The sequence below is a fragment of the Physeter macrocephalus genome, chromosome 8 (genome assembly GCF_002837175.3).
Source record: "Physeter macrocephalus isolate SW-GA chromosome 8, ASM283717v5, whole genome shotgun sequence".
Classification (NCBI taxonomy): Eukaryota; Metazoa; Chordata; class Mammalia; order Artiodactyla; family Physeteridae; genus Physeter; species Physeter macrocephalus.
Window position 1 is genome coordinate 105,841,547 of NC_041221.1, and position 24,490 is coordinate 105,866,036.

The following is a 24,490-nucleotide window of genomic DNA, read 5'->3' on the forward strand; positions in this document are numbered from 1 at the left end:
AAAAGAGTTGCTCAGAAGAACTCTGCCGATTTTTACTCATGGCTTCAAACGTCACTAGATGGTAAGCGACACCTAAGTATGAGGAGAAGTCCTTCAAGAATCAAAACCTCTTTTTTGGACACTAAGTGTCTTTCTCTCATATTGTAACAATACTAAGACCCCTCCCTTGCAAAAAAAAAAATCAATAAATAAGCTCTGACTGATACCAAACTCCTTTAGATTAAGCTCAATATGCCATTAATATGAAAAGAATTTGACAGTTTACATAAGGGATGTGACCTGGTGCCAACAACCCCTGGCTCCTCCATTCTCCAGATGGTAGCAGATTAGTAGGCAGCCTTTATTCTCATAAGAAGATTTTTTTCTCCCCATGGAAAAACTATAAAGGCCAATTCTGTTCCAAACTTCAAGTCTCCTTCACAAATGTCTACTCAATTCTGGGCCTTAACTAATGCCTATTAAAAGAAGCCCCTGGGCTTGAAGCTGTGGAAGGGGGAAAAAAAGACTAAGGCAAACTTAACTCTAATGCCTGCCTTTAAAAGCTCTATTGACAGAAACAGTGGGGAGAGTTTGAACTAATGTTAACTTAAAGAAAAAGGCTGGTGAGGTTCAATTGTGGATGTGAAGGCCTGCTTGAGTTTGATCTTGACGGGGCTTAAGATAAGGGAGATAAAAACCTAAGCCTACTTACATATTAAAAAATGCAGTTGTGCTAAATTCACTACATACCACTGTTCTCAAATTGATTTAAGCCCATCATCACCAAAGACGCTGAAGGACATCCCTGTCTAATATGGTAAAAAGCCACAGCAGAGGGCACTAGCTCTGCTTTGCTAATGCTAATATGAAAAATCATTTCCTGACAACACACAATGTTCTTTCACATTAATTCTTCAAATGTAACAAAGAATAAAAACGGAATTTTTCTTTAGTCTTGTTCTGGAGGTATAAATATAACAAGTGGTTAATCAAAAAGATCCTAGAGGTTAAAAAAAAAAAAAAAATCAGCCCTTAATCTGCAAGAAATTCTTCCCCCAATGGATAGGAAGGGATCTTTGAATAATCAGGAAAAATATATTTTAAACAGACTGACCATAGTAAAATTTTTAAGAACATTCAGCTGCACTTAAAATTCAGATAGCTAACTAGATACCTCCCCAAAATATCTGGCTTGTTCTGAGGTCACCTGGACACATACTATATTTTTTAAAGGGAAAAATGTTTTTCTAGGAATCTTTTAAACACAGAAAGACTTCTTTTTATGCCCATTAGTTCATAAAATATTAGAGCTTTTTAATGTAATTTTAAATATCTCTATTAATATTTTCACAAATTGGTGAAAATATGATCAGTTTTGCCTGGATTTTTTAAAAAGCAAGTTTGTCATGATCTCTCAGATCTGGACAACTGTAAAAAAACAAAAAAAACACAAAAAGCTCTACAGTAGACCTACAATGCACAATGAAAATAAGTTGTACAGCATATGGTCCCTACCCCCAAGGACTTCGCAGCTCACTAGGAAAACTAGACCAAAGAATGAAAAGTTTTAGTAAAAGTTCAAGATATTAGGAAGGAAGAGATCAAACAGAAAGATGACACAGGGTCTAAGATTCTACCTACTTAGCATGACCTATTTCTATCAATTTCCAAAATCAGTTAAGAAGAACATCAGAGTCTGCTCACAGGAAATATATTTAGCAGTCCACAGAAATAAAAGTTTTCATGGAAATCTCAAAGGCAGTTAAAAAAAAGGCAGGATTTATTTAATTTCTTCTCTGTGAACTGCCTCATTTCCTTAAGGAGGAAATACCCGGCAAACAGTAGTAAACACTGTGCTAAACACTCACCCAAAGATATCTGCCCAAAATGATGACGGCCCAGAACTGTTCTCCAAAGGCACTGATATGGTACAACACGGGTTGTTTTCAGTGGATGGTTCCTAGTCTTCTATTCTTACCACAGTGTTCTAACAGAATGTCCATTTCCATGGTCAGTATCATATTCCTTTGTACTGAGAAAAGCTACATCCAGCAAAGGAACTATCCCCCAATCCAATAACTGGGACCATCCCAACAATCAGATAACAAGTTTAGGAAACGGCTTAAGGAAATGAGCTAATAACTTGACTGCACACAAGCAGATTATCTCTGATTGCTACAAAGAATGCTATTGGGGGGGGGACTATGCTTCCAAGTGATCATTTTTCCAGCCTGTTAAAGAAAGGTTAATCTGCAGCCTTATTCATAAAATCAATTTTCAATCGTGCCAAATACAAAAGAATTACATTAAAAAATGCATCTTCAGGAACTAAGCTGACATTTTTTTCAGTTGTCTTAGATGAGACTGATTCAGATATTCTCCCAATCACACGTTTACCCATGAAAATAAAGGGGGAATATATGACTTTAGCAATACTCTGTTTACCTAGCTTGACTCACATGAGAGGAAGACACCACAATGGTTGTTTATAAAGGCTCTCATAAAGCTATTAGCCTCAAAATTCTTTTGTTCATGAAGATGAGGGAACATGATCAGACAAGCTTGTTTTACTGTTATTTTATTCTAAACAGCCTAAACCACCTTCCTGTAGAATCTCAGGAGCACTGCTTAGACTGTACAGTACTAAAGTGTGATGAAACCCTTTCTCTAATCCACAATCTGATAGTCAAATCCTTGTACACACAAACTCCCCTCACCCCGGAGGTTAACATTCCAAGGTTATCTCCAAATAACCAAAGGTCCAAAATATAGAAATCTGCTTCAACCTGCCCACCTATGCAAGCTTCAGTCAGATAATTCCACCTGAGTAGTAAGTATATATATATTGCACTCTTGGTTCAAAAAGACCCAGTGGCCAATTGCACCCGTGTTTTCACCCTTGGCTGGCAGCAGATCGGATTGTGAAATGTAAATCAGAATACCTTTCACCTGCAAAATGACTAACATAAATGCCAATACAGATTTTCTCAGGCCCTGAGGGACTGAGGCACTCTGGCCACCTGGCCACTCTGAAACAAGTTGATTGTGAACAGAAAACTCCAACCTTGCTTGAGAAAGGAGCCTGGGAAAACGGGAAATCTGCCATTCCCAGATGAAGTCAGTTTTTCAGCTGGGCTGTTGTGTCTATGAACAACATTTCTTAGTCCTATGAAATCTAAATACCGGACATTACTACAGGCCAAAGGAGACGAGCTATGTGCCCTTTTCAGATATAGAAAACCCAGGGAAGGTTTAGCAATAAGGGTTAGACCCAAAGGGTACCCCGGAACAGAGAAATTTCAGGATGCCCCACTCCAGCTGGATTACATCCAACACCCACTCATCTGAGACAGAATTTGACCGAATGTCAAGAGGAGAGAATGGACAGGCTTACCCTTCGTGTACTGGGAAGAGCTAGTCTTAGTATTTTGCTGACATTTTAAGTATAAAAGGGTTTTATTGTAAACTCTGGACCCCCAGAAGGGCTGCTTCTAGTGAACTCTGAAAGGAGAGATTAGGTGGGAGAGCCTCAGCACCAGATTCCACCCTTCAATCACGTTAGACACAGAGCTTTAGTCACTTTTTTGCTTAAAGTCATGCATGTGGTCAAAAGTTTAATTATATCACCGGCTGCATCAGCAAGCATATTGTCTGCCATCCACAGGAGGTATAAAACCTTTTTGGAGCACTGGGGTTCAGACATCGCTGTGGAAGCCTTCCCGAAATCTTGGGTTATGCCTGACAGTTGGTATTTTTTCCCTTAACTGATCAAAGAACATAGCCTGGACCCTGATAAGATTACACAAGGTCTCTCTCAAATTCTAAACTTTGGAGAGGACGTAGAGGCCTCACCAAAATAGCTGAGTTTATAATGGATTGAGTCTAAACACAATCAAATTGGCACTTTTGACATAACCAGCTGGTTCTTTGCCAGCCACTCATTCCTTCATTCAGTCAATGAGAATTTATTAAATGCTTAGGTGTTGAGAAGATGCAAGAGGGCCTTTGCCTGGAGAAGTTCATGATCTAAGCCAGCCCAACATTAAACTAGTTATGAGTCAATCAAACTGGTTAGGCATGTGGCCTGGGCCCAAATCCATGAAGTATGAAGTAACCATCAGTTTCATTCTGAAAGTTAAGAAATGCTGATTGTAACTGGTGTTTGTTTGTGGATCTGAGGGGTACAAGGCAAGGAGAAGCTGCCCTAGAAACCAGCTTCCAACGCAGAGAAGACCAAAACCAGCTGCCAGTTCTAATCGGCAGAGAAAAAGTGAGAAACTCTTCCAGACTTTTCTGTAAATAGCTTTCAGTATGAAGACGAGTGCTGTAGAAGTTGTAAGATATGCCAAATACCAGAAAAAATAAATGATAAACAATGTAAGCCAGACTAATCAGTCAAGAGCCATCCTTATAAGTTCCCATTGTTGAGAACATCTGTCCAGCTAATACCAATGACGACAGATTTCTGTTCTCCCCAAATACACACAACTCACACCCCTATACACTTGTTGAGCAGATTCATATTTCAGTGACAGGACATAACAGCGACATGATTCACAAAAGAAAAATCCAGTGCTCTGAAGCTGATGGTGAGCTTGTGATGATACAGGCCGACTTACATAACTGGCACAGTAGGCCCAGTGCCTAGGGCCTATTCAGTGTTCACATTTTTTATAATAAAAGAAAACATGAATAAAATCCATCCTTAATTATATTTGTTTTTATATCAGCACAGTCTTAAGATAGAATTTTCAGTATTTTTCTTATGGAGGAAAGGGCCCATGAGGACAGAAGTGCTGGGGGCTACGCAAATCATACTGTGGCTCTGATCAAAACCTCCTGGATTTCTGCGGGCCTCCCAGATGCTACGAACTCGACATAACCTCTCTGTTCTTTCCAACATCTAGACTATTAGTATTAACATGTCCCCATCTTACACATGTGGATATTGCACTGCACAGAACTTAAGGAATCTTGATTCAGATGAGAGATCATGAATTTAGGCGACAATCACATCTCAGTGGTAATTCTGGCTTCTCCATTAATGAACTATGTGATATTGAGCAAGGTACAGTTTTCCAGGGCTAAGAGAGTTAGTTAAAATATATGCAAAGAGCCCAGCACAGAATAAGTAATAAACAGTGACTATTAGTATAAACATTACTATTGCCCAAGGTTAAACAGCTAATGCCTGAACCCAAACTGCAACTCAGGTCTGCTGCTGAAATCATTTTTTTTAATGCAACCATGTTCCTCTTCAGACCTGTACAACAGACAAGAAGTTCCAAGAATTCTGTAGTTGTATGGTTCAGTCTTTAAAAGAAAAAAAGAGACTATCCTTCAAAAAAATCATTCTATGCAAAGTAGAAAAAAATTTTAAAGCCACAAATTTAACAGTGCCATAGACCTCTTTTTGCCTCTTACTAACAGAAATCAGCAATGTGACTTGGTGATCTCAGTTCAGGAAAATGCAGGATAAGTTAACTGTTCACTTAAAATGCTTTCATGAACCCCTTGATTCACTTCCAGCAGAACTTTCACATGCCCCACCTTCACGCAGTGAGCCACACTTCTGACCTGTGTCATTAGGCCATTTCACTATTAGTCAATCGAACTCTCTGTGGTCGTTTACGATATTTCCACTATATAACAAAGAGGTAGGAGGTTTAATCAACCACAACTCAGAATATTTACAATACAAGTCTTTATCCATAAATCTCTTAATAGTGTGCAGTCACCCATAGCATTTCCTGGACTTCCAAGGCTGACTTTATATGCCTTTGATGAGGACTTTAACAAGAATTCAGCTCCTCAGAAAGGTACATTAGAGGACCACATAGTCACACTTCTGAAGGTACTTGACAAGTCTATATAGCTACCTACAAATTACAATTTAAAGAGCTCTTTTCAGTTACCAACTGCCATTGCAATTGAAGATACTTAATTCTAAAAGTTAAATCTCTGACAAGACCTCAGGGGCAATGTGAGGATAGTGCCATTTAGAGACAACTCTGATAATATACCAAATTCTGTATATGAATTTAAAAATCAGGGCCATTTGCATGAGAACAGGGTCTATACCCTAGTAAACTCATTTTCTCCTGGTAGTTATTTTCCCCTTGCAGGGATCTTCTTCTTTTCAGGATTATCTGAAATGATGATAAATTGGGGTGAATAACTGCAAAGCAAAAAGAGAGGCAATTCCCACACTGTTTCACCGGAAATAAAAAAGAGAGGGAGAGAGAGAAAAAACCACCACCACTACCACCACCAAAAGCAAGCACGCACACACACTGCATTGTACGACTCCATTAGCTGTGTCCACACAAGAGCTTGGCTGTTTTGGTCAATTTGTTGCCTTTCAAACAGTAGGAACCTCTGATCTTAAAATCAGCATGCTAAAAAAAAAAAAAATGAGTTTAGGGAATTTCCTGATCTCAACACTGAGCCAGTACATTGAGAATAATTTTTACTGTAAATTTTGTACTTTGAGGTGAAACTGGGAAATGACTTGGAATGAGAAGTTTTAAGACGTGTGCGTGTGAGCCTGTGCGCACGAAACATATCATAATATGACTGTAGCAAGATCTAGTTAAAGTTGTGCAATGCAAGCTGTGGACAAAATTAGCCGCCCACCCGACTGTGGAACTCAGAGCCAGCTCCCTCCTCCTGGTATGCCCCTCTGCCAAAATTCCATTAATCACTTCCAGTAACATCCTATTTTTCACCTTGGAACATACTAACACAGGGTAAACTGTTTTGCCACAGTCCTGAAAGAGGCTTTAGAAACAATTTCGTTTACCTCGGTCCCCACTTGCTGAAGTTTCATTCCCCCTGTGATGTGATCCTGAGAGATTATTCATTATCATGGTCCTTTACCTCTGAGACACAGAGGAATAACAAAGAGCAACAGAGACCCACTGTGTCTTTAGGGATGGTAACAGCCAAAAACAGTAGAAAATTCCACCAGTCGGGAGCACATCAAATATCTGATTAAGCTGCAGGCCAGAATTATACTTCAGTTCCGATGAAAAGTGTTTAAAATCAGTTTCAAAGTCATCTACACTGGTGACCCAGGGCTGCTGGAGCCTCTACCGCCAAGCCCAAGGCTGGGATTGAATTTCTCCAGACAGTTCACTACTGCAGACAATAACAGTTGCCACATTCAAGTTTCATATGTTCTAACACCCTGTGATTTAGACTCAAGTTCCACTTGTGCAGCTGCCTGCCTTCGTGTGTAAATGGGAACAGAGAGTAGAGTTGAGGTCCCCAGTGCAGGGAAAATAGATCCTTTTATGTCTTAAGAGACAAACTTGTCCCAGGGCCTCATGAGAACCAAGACTCCTGTATCACGTTAGCAGCCAAAACATCTCTGCTCAATATTCAGAAGGGAAGTTAGCTGCCTGTTGTGGGTTCTCCTCAGATCACCGACATCAGCTGAGGTCAATGCAAACAAAAGAGAATGAGAGAGAGAAAGCACCTCAAATCCTATCACATCAAACAAAAGGAGAAAAAGAACCACTTTCTGCATGTACCTGGACAAACCCCAGTGGCCAAGTCTCATTCCAAGTTCGGTGTGTAAATTAATCATTTATAAGTTGAAGATGAGTGTGAAAAAGAGAGACTGAAGACTTGCACAAAGTAGTAGCTCTAATAGAATGACTCAATATTACTTACAAGCCTGTTTTCACTTTTGTGTGTGTGTGTGTGTGTGTGTGTGTGTGTGTGTGTGTGTGTGGTACACGGGCCTCTCATTGTCGTGGCCTCTCCCCTTGCGGAGCACAGGCTCTGGACGTGCAGGCTCAGCGGCCATGGCTCACGGGCCTAGCTGCTCCACGGCATGTGGGATCTTCCCGGACCGGGGCATGAACCCATGTCCCTGAATCGGCAGGCGGATTCTCAACCACTGCGCCACCAGGGAAGCCCTGTTTTCACTTTTTAATTAAGTGTAGTGTTAAGTGCTTTTGATATGCTAAAGTATCCACCTAGCACCCAGCCTGGCATATAGCAGTTACTCAATAAATGTTGGTGGATTGAACATTTTAAAGCTATTGTATTATAAATCCTTCAACATAGTTGCATAAGAATGTTAAATTCATTTGGGACTGGGATTATGTTTTGTTCACTTGAGCATATATAAACAGTATCACAAATAATGACTTAATAAATGTACAGAGACAGAATAGGGCCTTCTGAAGACTTAAAGACTGGTATACTACGTATCTTTTGCTAGTTTATGAAGCTAAGCCAACAATGTGTTGGTGTTGCTCAACCTAAGTAATCAGAAATAATTTTCGACTGAATTCTGCTACAGGCCCCTGAGAAGAATATTTGGGAACATCATTATTGTGCAGATGATATTCCTTTGAGCTAATTTTTAAATGTTATTTTAATTTTCATCCCGTACAAAATAATGAATGACTGAGAATGAAACTAGGCATAATTTCTAAAGAGTTTATGACAATCTTGTACAAAAAAATAAATGTGCTCATTCTCTTTTTCTGCTCCTCTTCTCTTCTACTCTCTGGTCAGATCGATGTCAATAAATTCCACATTCCATCTCAAACAACAGATGAATAGAAGATTAGCTTTTCAAGAAAACAGCTGTAAATAACTATAATCTAGTTAGTAGGATTCCTTTATGGCTGGAAAGGTTTTAACAACAGGAGTCCTAAGTTTCCCTGATCAAAAACTTTAATTCCCTCCTATAGGGAAACAACAGGACATCTTCTAAAGTTCAAAAACGAGGTCACATGTATAACATTTATATATATGAACTAGTAATAAAGAACCAGGATAAAGAATTTTAATCCTGTAAAATTTAGGCAAGCAAAGATCCAAAGTTCTCATAACTAAATATTCCCTGAGGAAAAAGTAAGAAGTTGGCTTAATATGAATTAGCAGTCTTTGTCCTAAAAGTGACCCTCCCCCTTCCCCAAAATATAGCAGCCTAAGAGAAGGTCCAAATAAATTTGTCCATGTTTAAAACTAAAAATGAAGTAGGAATAATTTGTTTGGCCAAAAATTCTGGTTCAGACTGAAGTACCTAAATAAGGAAAGTATGAAAATATCAGTTTTTACTGCAACAGTAATAATTTGGCTATAAAAATATTAATTATGGACTACTATGTACCAGGCATTGGCAAGACAATGGGAATATGAGGGGTATAATTTCCTCACTCATGAAATGTGAACATGCTTTTTCAGACATCTTTCCAATGAATAAGAGTTTTGCTGGAAACGCCTGTTGCTTGCTAAGAACAGAGAGGGCCCTCTGTAAGACTGTATCTGCCCCTTAAGTACCCGCTCCCTGAAGGCCAGCATGGGTCATGCTATGGCTGGAGAGCAAAGGCAGAGTGGACACAAGGGAGGAAAAGGATCTGGATAACAGGATGTCAGCACTGCCATGGAAAAACAGTCTGTATCTTAGAATATAGATATGAAAACTGCTATTTCCAATGAGTACTTTATTTGGAAGAAGACAGCTCTTACCCAATTAGAACAGAGTATGTCTTTCGTTTGATAAATTGAGTATCTTCATTCCTTTAACCACCAACTCTGGAAGGTACCCACAGCAAACCAGATGATAGATGCAGGTCAAATACAGGTAGATTATCTGGTGACCTGTACACGTAACCTACACCTCAGAGCAGAGATGAGGGCCCTACTCCTAGTCACAGTTCCAGAAAAGAATACATTGTGGATCCAGGCAGCCTCGGTGTCCATGGGGAGCTGCACATCCCTAGAGAAAGACCACGTGCAAACACTCCCCGAGGTCCCAATTAGCTCCAGGGGAATAATAAGGAGGTCTAGGTTGCTCTGGGAATATCAGGATTTTCCCCACAGAACCAATCAGAACCCCCTTAGGAAATCTACAAAACAGAACTCTGTTCTTCAGAGGCCAATAAATTGGGCAGTAAGCTAATAACACTGCTTGAGTTATCCTCTGAAGTAACCTCGAACTTCCAAGGTGACTGGAATTCAGTAGTCACCAGATTCACCTAAACCAATGGCCTCTAAATTACACTAGGAGTTGGGCTCACTGAAGTTTAACTCCTTTTTTTTTTTTTTTTTTTGCGGTACGCAGGCCCCTCACTGTTGTGGCCTCTCCCGTTGCGGAGCACAGGCTCCGGACGCGCAGGCTCAGCGGCCATGGCTCACGGGCCTAGCCGCTCTGCGGCATGTGGGATATTCCCACACCGGGGCACGAACCCGTGTCCCCTGCATCGGCAGGCAGACTCTCAACCACTGCGCCACCAGGGAAGCCCTTAACTCCTTTTTTGATGTTCCTATAGCAAAACAGGCTGCCCAGAATTCAGTCCTTTCGGGAAGAGGAGCACAGCCAAGGCACAGTCCAGGTGGCTGGCTGCAGATTCTTCCCTGAGATTTATATATTTCCTAAATTTATTATTTCAGCATTAGTAACCTTTAAATGTGATAACTGAACATTTTTATTTCAAATATTATTTAAGCCTTTCATCACCTTATGAATGTTGTCAGGCTCTCTTAGTATAAAACTCAACCATTAAGAAATTTAATGGGTGCAATTAATGTCTGATTTGTTTTCCTTCCCAATTGACAGCATTTACTAATAGTTATTGCTGATGAGCAACTTGCTATCAATTTTCATAGTTCCTCTTGCTATGGTATCTTGTGTGAATTTCCTAGTATATAATAAGTACTCAGTAAATCTTTGTGAAATAAATGAACGAACTGAGTTGTTGCTAGAATACTATGAGGCTCCACACGAAGAATATAAGAAGGGGACTGACACATTACAGGCACTCAGTTATCCTGAGGCGAGAGTAGAAGTGGTGGTAAGAGTAGTCATCATAGTAGTACGTCTTCTGGTTATTCTACTGTAGGAAAAAAAGGCCCATCGGATGGAGAGTATTCTCTGGTCAGGGGGAAAAGTCATCCTCCAATGGATGTGGAGGAAAACAGGATAAGATTTGAACAGTTTCATGCAATATCCATGGCAACAGGCAGTGGGTTCCATTTTTTCCTGTTTCTCGTTTATAATAAGTACTGAATGGAAATTCTAAGTTAACTTCTGTAAAATATGAAAGCCAAGGACCGTCTAACTGGCACCCAAGCCACTGGTTCATTCCTGTTGTGCCACATGGAGGGCAAAAAGGGGTACCTCAGTTTCTTGTCATTTCTCATAACAGCAACAGCCAGTTCAAGACGAGGAGGAAAGCAGGTGTGGGATCTGGACGGATAAATGATTCCAAAAGAGAGAATGGTAATTCAGTCACCAAGTTAGGGTTCTGATAAATTCTAAATAATATTAGGCTACATGTATAAATAGGAAAATGTGTGAAGAGCATCCTTTTGTACCTGAAAATTGCAAATAAAGAAACAGAATTTTCATAATGAACTTGGGATGAATCAAACAATGGGATACCAGATCAGATACTATATCCACTATCGAAGACAGGTGAAGTAACTAGAAAAAAAGGTGGGGGGGAGATTTTATTGAGATAGTGAATCCTTTAAAATTAAATCAATTCTCAAATATGGAAAAGGAAGCTGAGACATATTTTGAGACAATTTCTGCCATAGCAGAAATTAGCCCTAAATGTTTCAGAGCTGTTGTTAGAAGTTAAGTTACATAAGAACATCTGGATGGTGATAAATCAGTGGAAGATATTATATGGTATAAAATGAAATTACACTTTGGGGACAGTTTAGTTCACTGGTATGTTTAATGCTTTGAATAGCATGATAAGTAAAACTGCTGAAATGAAGACTACTATGTAAAACAGATCACTCACAGAGAAAAATCAAACTGATGTGAAAATCCCCTTTAAACTAATGCTGGAGTGGGTGCAATTTTTAAAATGTGACTTCTCATACTACTGGACTGAAAACTATTATGTTTACAATATTTTACTTTGTTTCTGAATTCTCTGGTTGACTCATGGGATTGCTCAAATTCAGGTATTTTTGTTTTATTCAATCATGCTCAATTAAGAATTGAGCCTGCCTAAATAAAACTCACTACGTAAAGATCTGCAATTACGAAAATAATTGCTCACAGTAATGGTTTTTAAAAGGTACTTCATACCTAGAAATAAGGAAAAATAAACTAGCCTTTCCTATAAAGAACGAAACAAAAGATGGTAGACAAACACAACAACCAAAATAGCAGACTTCATAAATCCATCTTTAGAAAGAACAGCTAAAATCATGAGATTGAGGAAGGACTTAGAACCATGAAGAGAATGTAAAGATGTAGGACACACTGCTCTACCCATGCCTCTAAACTCAAGAGAATGTACCTTGTGCTTCTGTATTTTAGGCATCCCTGGAGTGTTTTCACTTGATGACTACTTTTACTACCCCCTCCCCAAAATAATTATTATCCATTCACGTATACACTGTAAATGCAGGGAGTGATTTAAACGTGGTTTTCAATTTTATGATACAAGTCAATGGGAAATATTAGACCATTGCTCCCATGGCCTAATATATTTATAGAAACGCACCGATCTTAAAGGAACAATCTATAAAGCAAAGCCTCTCAGTTCAGAAGGAAAACTGAGAATGCGCCCTCAAAAATTAGTTATTTTAAGGGAAGAATTTAGGTTAAAAATTAGACACAATTTGGTCTTCAGAAGTTTTTTAGCTTTTAAGCATATCAATGAACTACCAAAGAATACTGCAGAGTCTCTACTTTTGGAGTTAATAAAAGCCTTTCAGATATGTCTAGGTGTAATCTTAAGTGGACATAGAGGGATCAACCAGATTCTTTCTTACGGAACCTCCCCAGACCTGCATGTCAGTGTAGACTAAATGGATACACCAACTCTCTTAGAGATCACATTTGTTTTTGCCTGTATCTTAGCAAAGTGTAGAGGGCAGGGGAAAATAAGGGGACATTGGGTTAGTTTTCTAAATAAAATCCTAATAGCAGTCAAGAGCCACTTAAATGATTAACATGTATGAAACAGAAAAATGCTTGATAACAGGTTTAACCAAACCAGGCACTTCTCTGCCTGTCCTCACCTCCTCCTTCTTTTGATGGAAAATTAGGGAAGTAGTAAAAGTGGAAGCCTCCTGGCCTCCAAAGAAACCTGGAAGTTATTTCAGGACTCTCTGAAGACTTCTTGACCTACTTGTATGCTGGAGGGAAAAAGGAGGGGCAGGAAAAGTGGCAGAAATAATATGTAAGGTTTTTAGAGGTACTAAAATCAGGCATTTACACTTGCAATTGTATGTTGTTGCAACTGTATGTAAGTGATTATGCTCTATACCACTAAGACAATGTCATCACTTTTCTGTCTTTGTCATCTACAACTTTAAAATACGATGACTGTTCCTCTCTTCCAGGGCTGCCACTCTCTAACAAGCAGGAAAACAATCCAGGCAGCAGGAGATGCTAAGAGAGGACAGGTGGACCCTAAACTAACAACCGCAGGCCCTATGATGCTAGGCATCAGGTTGCAAACCAACATGAACAAGAGAAAGTGATGGAAGCCAGACAAATTGGGAGGGGCACACGGCTCACCACATGCAAGGACGAAGCTAAAACCTTGCAATGACCTTCCTTGGCTCATGCAATAACTCCTTTAAAAATATGGGTTGGCAAGAAATTAGACAAACCAAAGCCCTGTCTGGGAAGACTATTCAAACTCTACTTGCTGCTTATGTGATCGGAGTTAGTCTTTAAAACAACCAGATTTTATTTTTATTAAAATCCTACAAAACAACAACAGCGGCAGCCACTAGGCCTTTTGGCATGTCGCTGTACAGTTAGAATACAAAACTGGGAGCCCATTCTGGTCACCCCCAACTGTATCCTCAGGTCCTGGAGGAGGATCTTCTCTTGATTTTTCTTTTCTTCAACTGATGTTCGTTGCCTATTTATCCTGGTCTCTCTGCACTGACACTAATCTGCCTTGAAATTGGCTGATTCTGCTCAAACCATGTTTACAGGGAAGCAAGTTTCATCAGGCCGTCCTTGTTCATAGACCAGTTTATGCTCTATAGCCAAGAGATTATTAAAAACTATATATTACGTGCATACACTTTAAAATGACTCAACTTGGGGAAGGTAACTGTATCGTATCTGCATTTCATTGCTTGTGCTGTAGAAAGGGGCAAGGTAGCATTACAATCTTGAATGAAAATTGTTTCCTAAATATATTATCCTCCGTGAGAAACATTTAGCAACTGTTAGTGCCCAGGAGACAAAGGCTAAGAGGAAAAAAAAATGTGCTCAATAGAATGTAGAGAAGGATGGGAAAGAGAGAGGAAAAAGCCTCATTTAAATGATCAAGCTGAGCATTAACCACAAGGAGAGAAAAACAAATGTTCTATGTTTTCCACAAACATCAATTACGTCTAGTAATTTAGCTGATTTCTCTCACCGAACAGGTGCTCTGGCTGCAGTGCAAACTGCAGAGCGTGCACACCACCCCGGCTCCTATGAAAGGTACCAAAGGTCCTCAACTTGCTCTTAAAAAGATTTCCAACATTCCAACGCTGTTGACAGTTTTCCCTGAGCTCCCCACCAGGTATGTGGCATCGTGGGAGTGAAACCTAGTCTAGGGACAGCCGACAGACTGGCCACTTCAAGAGGCTGCAAATTTGGGGCCAACAGAACAAACTCAAAGAGAAATTATGCAAATGGTCATGGATTTAGGCATGTTCAGCCAACTGAATTATGCCTGACAAGGAGGAGCAGGACGAATGAATTAAGTCTACAGAGAGCCAAAAACTAAACATAAGTAACAGATTTAACTTTCTCGTACACTAAGCCCCAAACTGCTTAAAGAACCAGAATCAGTCCTTTGAGTTTAATTCCCAGATCCCCTTTTATTCAGATTGCAAAATACAAAGTGATTGGAATACCTAAAACAAGGAGGAGGGTAAAGATATAATCAAGGGCTCTGCTAATATCCAACTGAGTTAAGCAGGCTCCAAAAAATGAAAACTAATTATAAACATAGACAGACACACACACACCGCCTAGTAAAGAGAATGAATACTCTTTTCCATAGTAAATATTTTAAAACTGTGGAATGAAGTTGAACTATATGAGGTTTCCTCCGCAAAGAGGTACATCTCCCAAATGGCACTCGAAATGAAAAGGAGGCAATTTGCCTCTATCTTTGTTATTTAATCACCACCGTTCTGGGGTTTTTTTGGTCTGTTTGTTTTTCAAGTCCAGAAGAGATAATGTTTTAACACTTTTTGTTTACTTTCTCCCTTGGTTACTGATGTTGATCCCCATAGAGGAGAGGGGTTTCTGCGGAAGCAATCACCTTAGGTATAAAGCATCTGTTTGCTTGAGTTTTACCCCTTGCTAGGTCAACTTAAATGACTTGGGTTGGCTCTCTCTTTGCTTACAGTTTCAATTTCCTAAATTTCTCCCTCTATAAACCCTGCAAGGAAAAGAATTCCCTCATGCTCCTGTCTTCTCTTGACAATGGATTGCTATAATACCTTGTCTTACATAAATACACGACCGACACAGTATTTACATAGGACTGAGGAACACAGCTACTCAAATTCCATGCCCTGGCTCCTGTGTGCCTCTGCACACACCAGTTTACACACACCTCAGCTTGACAGTCTGTTCCAATGAGAGAACAGGTAGCCTCAGACGAGGTGGCCCAGAAACGCATTAATGAATGTTAACTTTGGCTCTCACTGGAGACAGTCATCTTGGATAGACAAGCCAGGCTTCTTTACCTTGGTTTGCTCACCTGTACAACAAGAATGCCTTCTACCAAAGGAGTTAAAAGGATAAATGTAAATGACTAAGGAAGGCGGTCAAGACTTTCATAAAAATGCTAAAGAAACAGGCATAACTCATCTCCTCTCTAACAATGGTAGTTCCTTCCTATATTCTAACCTCTACCCTCCAAATCACAACCCTAGGAAGAATGACATTCTTGAAATACTTCCAAATGAGTTCCATCCAGAGGGAGTAGAATTATAGCTCTGTGTCAAATGTCAGTGATCTAGGATCTCTAGGCACCGGCATGATTTTATCTTAAAAGTAAATGCCATGCACACATAAGGCAAGAATCTCACATGTTCCAGGGCCATAAGGCTGGACCAAGCTCACTGTAACCACAACTGCTTTCAGAAATTGTACTGAGAACTAATGTGACCAGAACTCATTTAGACAGTCATATGGATAGTTTATGTGCCCGTATTTATGAGCATTTTCCACACCAATAATCACAGACGCCTGTAACCAGTTTGATTCTTAAGGTAAAAATTTTAACAGTTGTGTGGGTCAAGAGGGGAGTATATGCGTGAAATGAATCTATTATTGTACATATTTTATTGCCATCTGTTGTTTCAATGATTCTTAATTACTTAACATGCAGTTCTCTGTTCTGAGAATATATTTTAAAGTAAGCTACCCTGTTCAAGTAGCTTCCATGTATTTGGGGCTGGGTAGGGAGTAGGGAACAGAGTGACAAAACATCAGAGGTCACAAAAATTCTCAGCCTACATACAAGCTCTACTTGGCTAGCACAGATTTTTTTTTTTAATAAGACTTAAAAGTCAGTGTCGAATTGACCTAAAAATCTAGATTAGTTTGTCATAAAAATATGTTAACATCTGGCAACACTGTTCATCTTACTCTGCACGCTCAGCCACAGAGCTCAACAGCAGCTGCCCTGTGAGGTAGGGTCTATGCTGTCCAGATGACCACAGTCTCACTTCTATCTGCAACACCCCATCTTCCTCACTTATTTGTGTTACCCTCTTGGCCTTTATTGGCAATTGAGTTTGAGACACCTGGTATAGCTCAAGGAGCTTAACACCTGGAAGATGCTTAGTAAAGATCTATTGAATGAGTCAATGAAGGATCAAACTTTAAAAACATCAGAGTAGATAGACTAGAAAATATATTGGGTTTGTCTACTTCTGTCTATTTTACTGCTGCTAATGTTACAGACATATTAAAGTGTATTTTCAAATGGGTTTCCAACATTTAAAAAATAGTTTGTGTAGAGGAACCTTCAATTTTACCAACATTTAATCTCCACTAAATCACAGTACACATTCAATACACAAATCTGACCAAGAAGCCAATCAATTAATGTAAAACCAGCCCTAGTTCTTGAGCAAAGCTAAGCCTATTACTGCATGGTTATTTGTAACATGGACAGGTTTTAAATATTCTACGAATTCTCTCATTTTTTTAAATCTGAGAATCTGACCTCACCCAAAAACCTGCCGCTTTAAAAATTATTTAAAATGGATCTTGAGTTGAGGAAATGAGGCAAACCAACGATATGACTTCTTTTAGATGGTTTAAAACTCCATGGAGGTTAGGGGACCCCACACAGAACACTCGTACCAAAAAGCTGCAGAGACAGGCTCACGCAGAACAGGACCCCTCTAGAAGGAAGGACCCTAGAGCTGAGATAGGGCGTTTTCAACATGGATGAATCAGCATAGGTGGGCAATACGTGCTGGGGAGCTGTACACAGCTAGGGAAGTGAAGTGAAATCTCTGGCTGTGACTAAACCATCACGCTTTCTAATTTCTCCACCAAAATGACAAAACAGGGAGCCCTCTGCCTTTTTCTGTGAATGAGTTCAGCCTGCAAGCCATAGTGGAGACAGGAAAAAACCAAGCTTCCTTGACTCATTTTTCTGAGCAGCCACAAGAAAGCATCAATGAAGCAAAATCTGTCAAGTTTAACGTTTCACAAAAGCAGCAGTGAAAAATATGAAAAGGGATGTGAGAAACTGACCTCCAGAAGAAGTTGTAGCATGTGATCTCTGTTCACGCGCCTTATTAGCAGTTTCTGTATAATTCCTTGCTGTCCAAGGATGTACATTAGCACCTGTTTTGAAACAGTTCTGAGAGCAGCGGAGTGAGCCCAGGATTGGGGAAGACACTCATCAGATATAACTACTCGGCCCTTATGTGCACTCCCCGCTGTCAGTCATCCATCCGCGACTGTCAAGCAAGGCCAGACTGTCCCAGGAGGCAGCACCTCTTCCCAGCCAGAGAACCGGACTTCGGTGTTGAGCCATTCGATGGCTCTGCACCAGGAGAACAAATCTGTTCTCTTTGCAAGGAGAAATTTCCAGCCAATCCGCTTGATTACTCTAACGGGTTGAGAAGGCTGAGACTTCAGTGGAGAAACTGCTCTGCTTCTGACTTAAAATCTAACCTTCTCTGCAGTCCCTAAGGCATGCCCAGTTTAGTCAGAGATTTTTAAACCTTTACAGCGCAGGTTCTCCTGTGCTGGCTGCACATTAGAATCACCTGGAGGGCTATTAAAACCACCACCACCACTCAGACCTCATCTGACTCCAATCAAATCAGACTCTCCAAGGGTGGGGTCCAAGCACTCCCTGCCCTCCCCACAAGGTGATTGTAAACGTGCATCCAGTGTTGAGAACCACAGGTCTAGGAGATGTAAAGTGAAAAAAGAAACAAAACCAGAAAGGAAATGCTAACTCAAAAGAAAAAGGTAGAGTAAAAGACGGGATGGTGCTGTAAAAGGAGCCCTCTCCTCACCAAATACTTACAAACTTACCCTAGGTCTCCCAGGACAGCTCAGAGCTAATTCCTCTCCTGACCCAGCTATCACCCTCTTTCCACCTGAAAATCCTTCAATTATTTATAATCCAGTTTTTTTTTTTTTTTTTTTAAATAAAGTTACTCAACTAGAATTACATTCTGCCTACTGGAGAATCCTTGCTTCTAAAAAAAAAAAGAAAAAGAAAAGAAAAAGGTTATTTGATTATGTGATTAGTAAAAGGGATAAGACAAAACAAGGTATGTGCTTGTCCTCTCATTGCTTGTCATTACTGGCCCTTTGAACAATTAAACTTGAATGGAAAAAGGGCATCTTGTTTCAAATAATACTGTAAGCTTGTATATATTTGCCTCCTTGATACAACCTGCTTCATCTGTACTGAAAATGACAACATTTGTGATAGTGCTGAAGGCTGTGAGGCCTTTTATCAAAGACCAATTTGGAAGGTAAGGTGGATTGTTAAAGATTATGTATACTGACACTTATTTTTAATTACCTTCTAAATAATGTGACTGGATGAGTCAGCAAAGCTACTCCAGGCTTATAATGAGGGGCAACAAGAACGGCTATCTGGTGATGATCCTGAGAGGCACTGGGCCAAGAAAAGGAAGGGAAGCTGGAAGGCAGGCGGGGGCAGGAGGAGGAGGGGAGAGGAAAAAATGAGCTCGGTCATTGCAGGGTGTGACAGTAAGGGGTTTGGATAACTGTGCCAGCTGCTGTAATCACCACCATCCACAAGCCAAACCCTTACACATAAGCTCAGAGATTCAACTTTTTTCAAAAGTTAATTTTTAAAAGCAAAACCCAAGTTAATAAAATGTTCCAGTAATCCCCTATCATCAAACTTTACTCTATTTGTGGTATGGAACTTCATTTATTCATATTTTTAGCTACCAAGTCAGGGCCTGCTTTCTTCCAACCGTTTTCTCATCCTTCCCCCTCACACGGTGTCCCACAGACATGCCCTGTTGGAGGCCTCAGCGAGCGGGAACCCCTGTGCTCTGCTACAGATGCTGAGGCGCCCTGCTTGAAATGAGCAGAACACAAAAGAATGGAACACGAATCATTATTCCCACATACAGATGGCACTGCTCATTTTCGTGACCTGGATACCAAAGGAGACTTCGGGCCAGAATGGCGGCTGGGTGGGTGTGCCCCTCCTTTTATTACTGTATCTCACATCAGAGAGTTTAATTTGTGTGATTTGTGGTGGATGGCTGGATGACAACAAGAAATGAAACGGAATCAAAGAAAACATGGAAGAAGAAGGAAGTGGACTTACTGGTTCCCCCTTTAGTAGCCAAAAAAGTACAATATAAAAACCAAGATTGAACCTTTGGTTTAAAATTTTTTTTAACTTCGATTACACAGTTGGGTTGGTTTGTGAATATGGTAATAAGTTTAACCTTTAGAGTGGACGGCTGGAAGAACAGATGGAACCTCATTAATTGTGAAAAATTATTAATCTGTCTTCCTAAGAGGAAGAAAAGTCGGTCATACTTTACAAAGGAATTTGTCTGTACAATGTAATAAAGGCAGGACTCACTATACAACTGGGGGCTCATTATGAAATGGATATGATTGATCAAAGTCTGTACCAAACCCTAATAATTAAAATCACCTCACCCTAACATAAAAAGCTTGAATATACCATTAACACGAAGCTCAGCTGTTGTGTATTGCCATGCACCCTTTTAAATCCATTATTCAATAAATATCCTTTACAGAAAAAGAAGCAGCAACTCCTTCTGGGGAAACTGAGCAGGGAAAATAAAATTAATTTACTATGAACTCCACTTTCTCAAAAATTATACAACTTATTTAGAGAAGGATTCACTTCTGACTAGCCCCCCTGCAATGCCACAAGTCACACCATTCCGCTCAGCGTGGACATTACAGCAACAGGATCAAAAGCAAAAGATTCCAGATCAGACAGACAGAGATTTCATGCCCAGCTTTGCCACTGCTAGCTGTGTATGAATGACATGCAAGATAATTAAGCCTTTCAATCCTCAATTCCCTAATCTCTAAAATGGGGTTATAATATACTCCATAAATGTTACCTATGAGAGAAATTGATACATGAACCTTAAAAAGTAAAAGTGGGGGGGAAAGGCACTTATATTTCCAGGTGGTAATAAGCAAAAAGACTTATATTGCTAGCAGGTGATAATCACAAGACTCCAAATATTTATTTTTCTTAAGTTGTCTAGACAAAATATTTCTTGCTTTCTACTTCTGCTTGTCAAATCAAGACTGAGAAATAAAACTCAAGTATAAGAAGTAAAGCTACAATTTTACTTAAAACTATTTTGTTAGAAAAAAAAACATAATTTTCTTAGCAGAAAGTGATAACAGATGTCTTTCCCTTTTTATTAATTTATCAATAATAATTTTGATCATTCGGAACAGAGCCCAAATTTATCTTTGGACTCAAAATGTTTGAAAAGTTATTCAACTTGTAAAACTGAAATGTCTCTATCTCCCGGCAATAGGATATATGGAATTAGCAGATTATGACCACACTCCTCCATCCTCCCCTATCCAAAGTAGACAAGGGAATATACTGAGGACTCTTATTTTTGTCACCACTGAGGTTTTATATTCTGAGAAAACCAGCACAAAGTGAAGTCCTAAAGTGAAATCTCACTGGCACTTCACTAAGACAAATCAAAAATTGGATCAGTGAGATCAAGACCCCAAGACTCAAAATCTAGCTCTTGGCACTTACTAACTCAATGGCTGTGAGTAAGTTATTTAACTTCTCTGAGCTTATTTTGTCACCTGTAAATTAAGATTAATAATACTTCTTTTAGGACTGATGCAATGATTAAATGCAGTTAAACAGCCAGCCACATAAAAACTATTTTAGAAAATAGCTCATTATTATAAAATTTGATTTAAAATATTTTTTTAAACACCCACCAAAAAATTTTAGTAAGGGGAATGAGTGCTACTATTTTAATCCTTTAAAGCCTAAAATTAACTATCAAAATGAAATTATATCCTATATAACATATATACACACACATAGCACAAGGTATACTAGAGTAGACAAAGGCAAATAGCATACATATACAGCCTTGTCTTGGTCAAATTTGGTTTCTATCAGACAACCTAACAAATTCCAACGTAAGCTTGTACTCAGCCAACATTACTTGGAAATGGACTCATCTTCCACAAAATTATTTCCTTCCACTGGCACTGACCCATCACCACAAACATCATCTAGTTTTTTCAGAACACTGAATTAGTAGCTGGATGCAAGAGCTGAAGAACATCTTGAAACACAGCCATATTGTATCACACAGAATATAGCTTGGAAAAATATTACTTTTCACAAACAGAAAACTTGGCTAGAGAAAAGGGGAAGAGAAGATTAAAACAAAATATCTCCAAGTAAAAAGTGTAGAAAAGGAATTGAAACAAAAACACTGAGAATTAAGTGTACTCAAGCCCTGTGCATTGTTGCTGCTTCCAAGAGATACATTTTAAATATAACAAGATGAATTTCAACAGACCATGAACCAGAGATTTTCAACATGATAAAGGGGAAGCGATATGTATTCAATTTTTACAAGTACTGAGTGAGCAGAAAACTGAAAATTCTTCAGCTGCTGATAATGTGCTGATAGAGGTGCATCCCCCAACAGAATTCCTAATGAACTGCCAGAAAAATAGAGAAGTATTCAACAAACTAAAGAGAACAAATAACGACAGGACACTAACATAGACCTCTAACAACCTCTAGAGTCATTTTCCTATTTTTGAATGAAAAAATCATTAAAGACCATTCCAACAATTTATTTAACCATTTACAATAACCTTAAGAGTCTTCAAAGACAAGAGAAACTCATAAAGCAATATACGTAGGAGATAATGTAGAACATCTACCATTTCCACTATTGAATGAGAGCCTCACACAGGTCAAGCCCCATGCTGGGTACTTCACGTGCCTCACCACTACCCATTTCTCAGTGCTATTATTACTCACTTTTCACAGATGAGAGTCCTCTGTAAATTACTTAGCTCAGAGAAGTTGAGCAATTTTCCTTACCTGAGCCTTGCCCTGGGCTCTGCATTATTTTTAACATCTTATCCATAGTGACTGGCTCTGACACCAAACTGAGTGGAATAGTAAATACTCCAAAAGGACAGATGGCAGGCAATAAACTGAATTTATCCATGAATAGAAGAAATTAAATTCTGGGAAGATTAGTTATGCTTAAATATGGAAATAGCAAGACTCATAATGGACCACAGACTCTTTGTACGATGGGAAATACAAGAAAAAAAAACTGGAGAATAAAACAATTATTCACTTGAAAGGTTTACAGTATTTCCTTCGGGAGTCTACGTATTATAAATGTACCCACAAAGCAACTTCTGAACCCATAAATATCTAGAGATCAACATATAAAAGGTCTATGAGGGCTTCCCTGGTGGCGCAGTGGTTGAGAGTCCGCCTGCCGATGCAGGGGACACGGGTTCGTGCCCCGGTCCGGGAAGATCCCACATGCCGCGGAGCGGCTGGGCCCGTGAGCCATGGCCGCTGAGCCTGCTCCGTAACGGGAGAGGCCACAGCAGTGAGAGGCCCGCGTACCGCAAAAAAAAAAAAAAAAAAAAAGTCTATGAAAGTCAGAATTCAGAATCAGAATTATGAACCGTGCCTGACCAGTGTACTGTGACACTAATTTGTTGCTCATCCACTTACACTTAAATTCTCAAATCTTAAACTGCAATATAACATTTTTCATTCTTTTTCTCTAAGGTAGCCGGTAATCTAATTAAAATTTTAATATTTCATTGCATGGCAAAATACCATAAAGTTTAATTCTTTAACAACTGAATATGTAATACTTCTTCTGAATTATAGTCACTGTCTTTTAGCTCAACTCACTGAGTTAAAGATGCCCGAAGAACTGGGACTCAAATGAAACACCAGAATTCTGGACTGGGGGCATCCTAAAGTTCAAGACATTGTTTCCCTACTCAGGAATATTATGGATATATTAAAGCAGATAAAAACATCACACTTAACTCATTTTTACAGTGGCTTATGAGGTCTACAGGAAATGGACAAGGAAAGAGGATAAAGATCAGTTGACACATATTGGAAATGAAGTGTGCACAAGGTTATATATTACAGCATTATTTACATGGAAAAATACTGCAAACAACCCAAGGGTCCATCACTAGGGACCACCTAAATAAACTACAGCACATCCACACAATAAAATGGTATGAAGTTGTAAAGAATAATGAGGAAGCTTTCTTTGTATTGAAATGGAATTTCCATATTTAAATCTCCAATTTGAAAAGAAAGGTACAGAACAGAGTATATAATAAGCTCTTAGTATAGTATGCTTTGAGTAAGAAAGTAGGGATTATAAAAACTATATTTGGATGTGCTTGTATCTGTACAAAAATGGAACACTCAAAACCGTAATAAAAGAGGTTCTCTCTATAGGGGATAGTGGGGACCAGGGGGATGGAGACAAGGATGGAAGGCAAACCTAATATATATATATATCTTTTAATATCGTGTTGATTTTTTTTTTTGGCGGTACGCGGGCCTCTCACTGTTGTGGCCTCTCCCGTTGCGGAGCACGGGCTCCGGACGCGCAGGCTCAGCGGCCATGGCTCACGGGCCCAGCCGCTCCGCGGCATGTGGGATCCTCCCGGACCGGGGCACGAACCCGTGTCCCCTGCATTAGCAGGCGGACTCTCAACCACTGCGCCACCAGGGAAGCCCCACTCCTTTTAATACCTTTACAGAAACAAAAAGGAAAAAAAGAGCTAGATTAATTTGTGGGGGTAACCTGGAGCCCTGAGAACGTGACCGCATGCTGATGACTCATTGAAATGATAAACTCTGCATGCCAAAAGACTCATTAAACGCATTAGATGTTTTCTCAAAAACCTATGTTTTAGGGTAGAGTAATTCACAGCTTTCCAGGAACTAATTATTTTTCCCTTTCT

At 39.5% G+C, this 24,490-nt stretch overlaps 1 protein-coding gene and 1 long non-coding RNA gene across 3 annotated transcripts in view; both read right to left on the minus strand.

Moving 5' to 3' along the window:
- EFNA5 (ephrin A5) overlaps positions 1–24,490 on the minus strand; it is a 280,808-nt gene that overhangs the window by 189,047 nt on the left and 67,271 nt on the right. The gene's annotated exons all lie outside the window — the stretch shown is intronic.
- Positions 1–24,490, minus strand: part of LOC129392340 (uncharacterized) — a 121,658-nt gene that overhangs the window by 91,644 nt on the left and 5,524 nt on the right. The gene's annotated exons all lie outside the window — the stretch shown is intronic.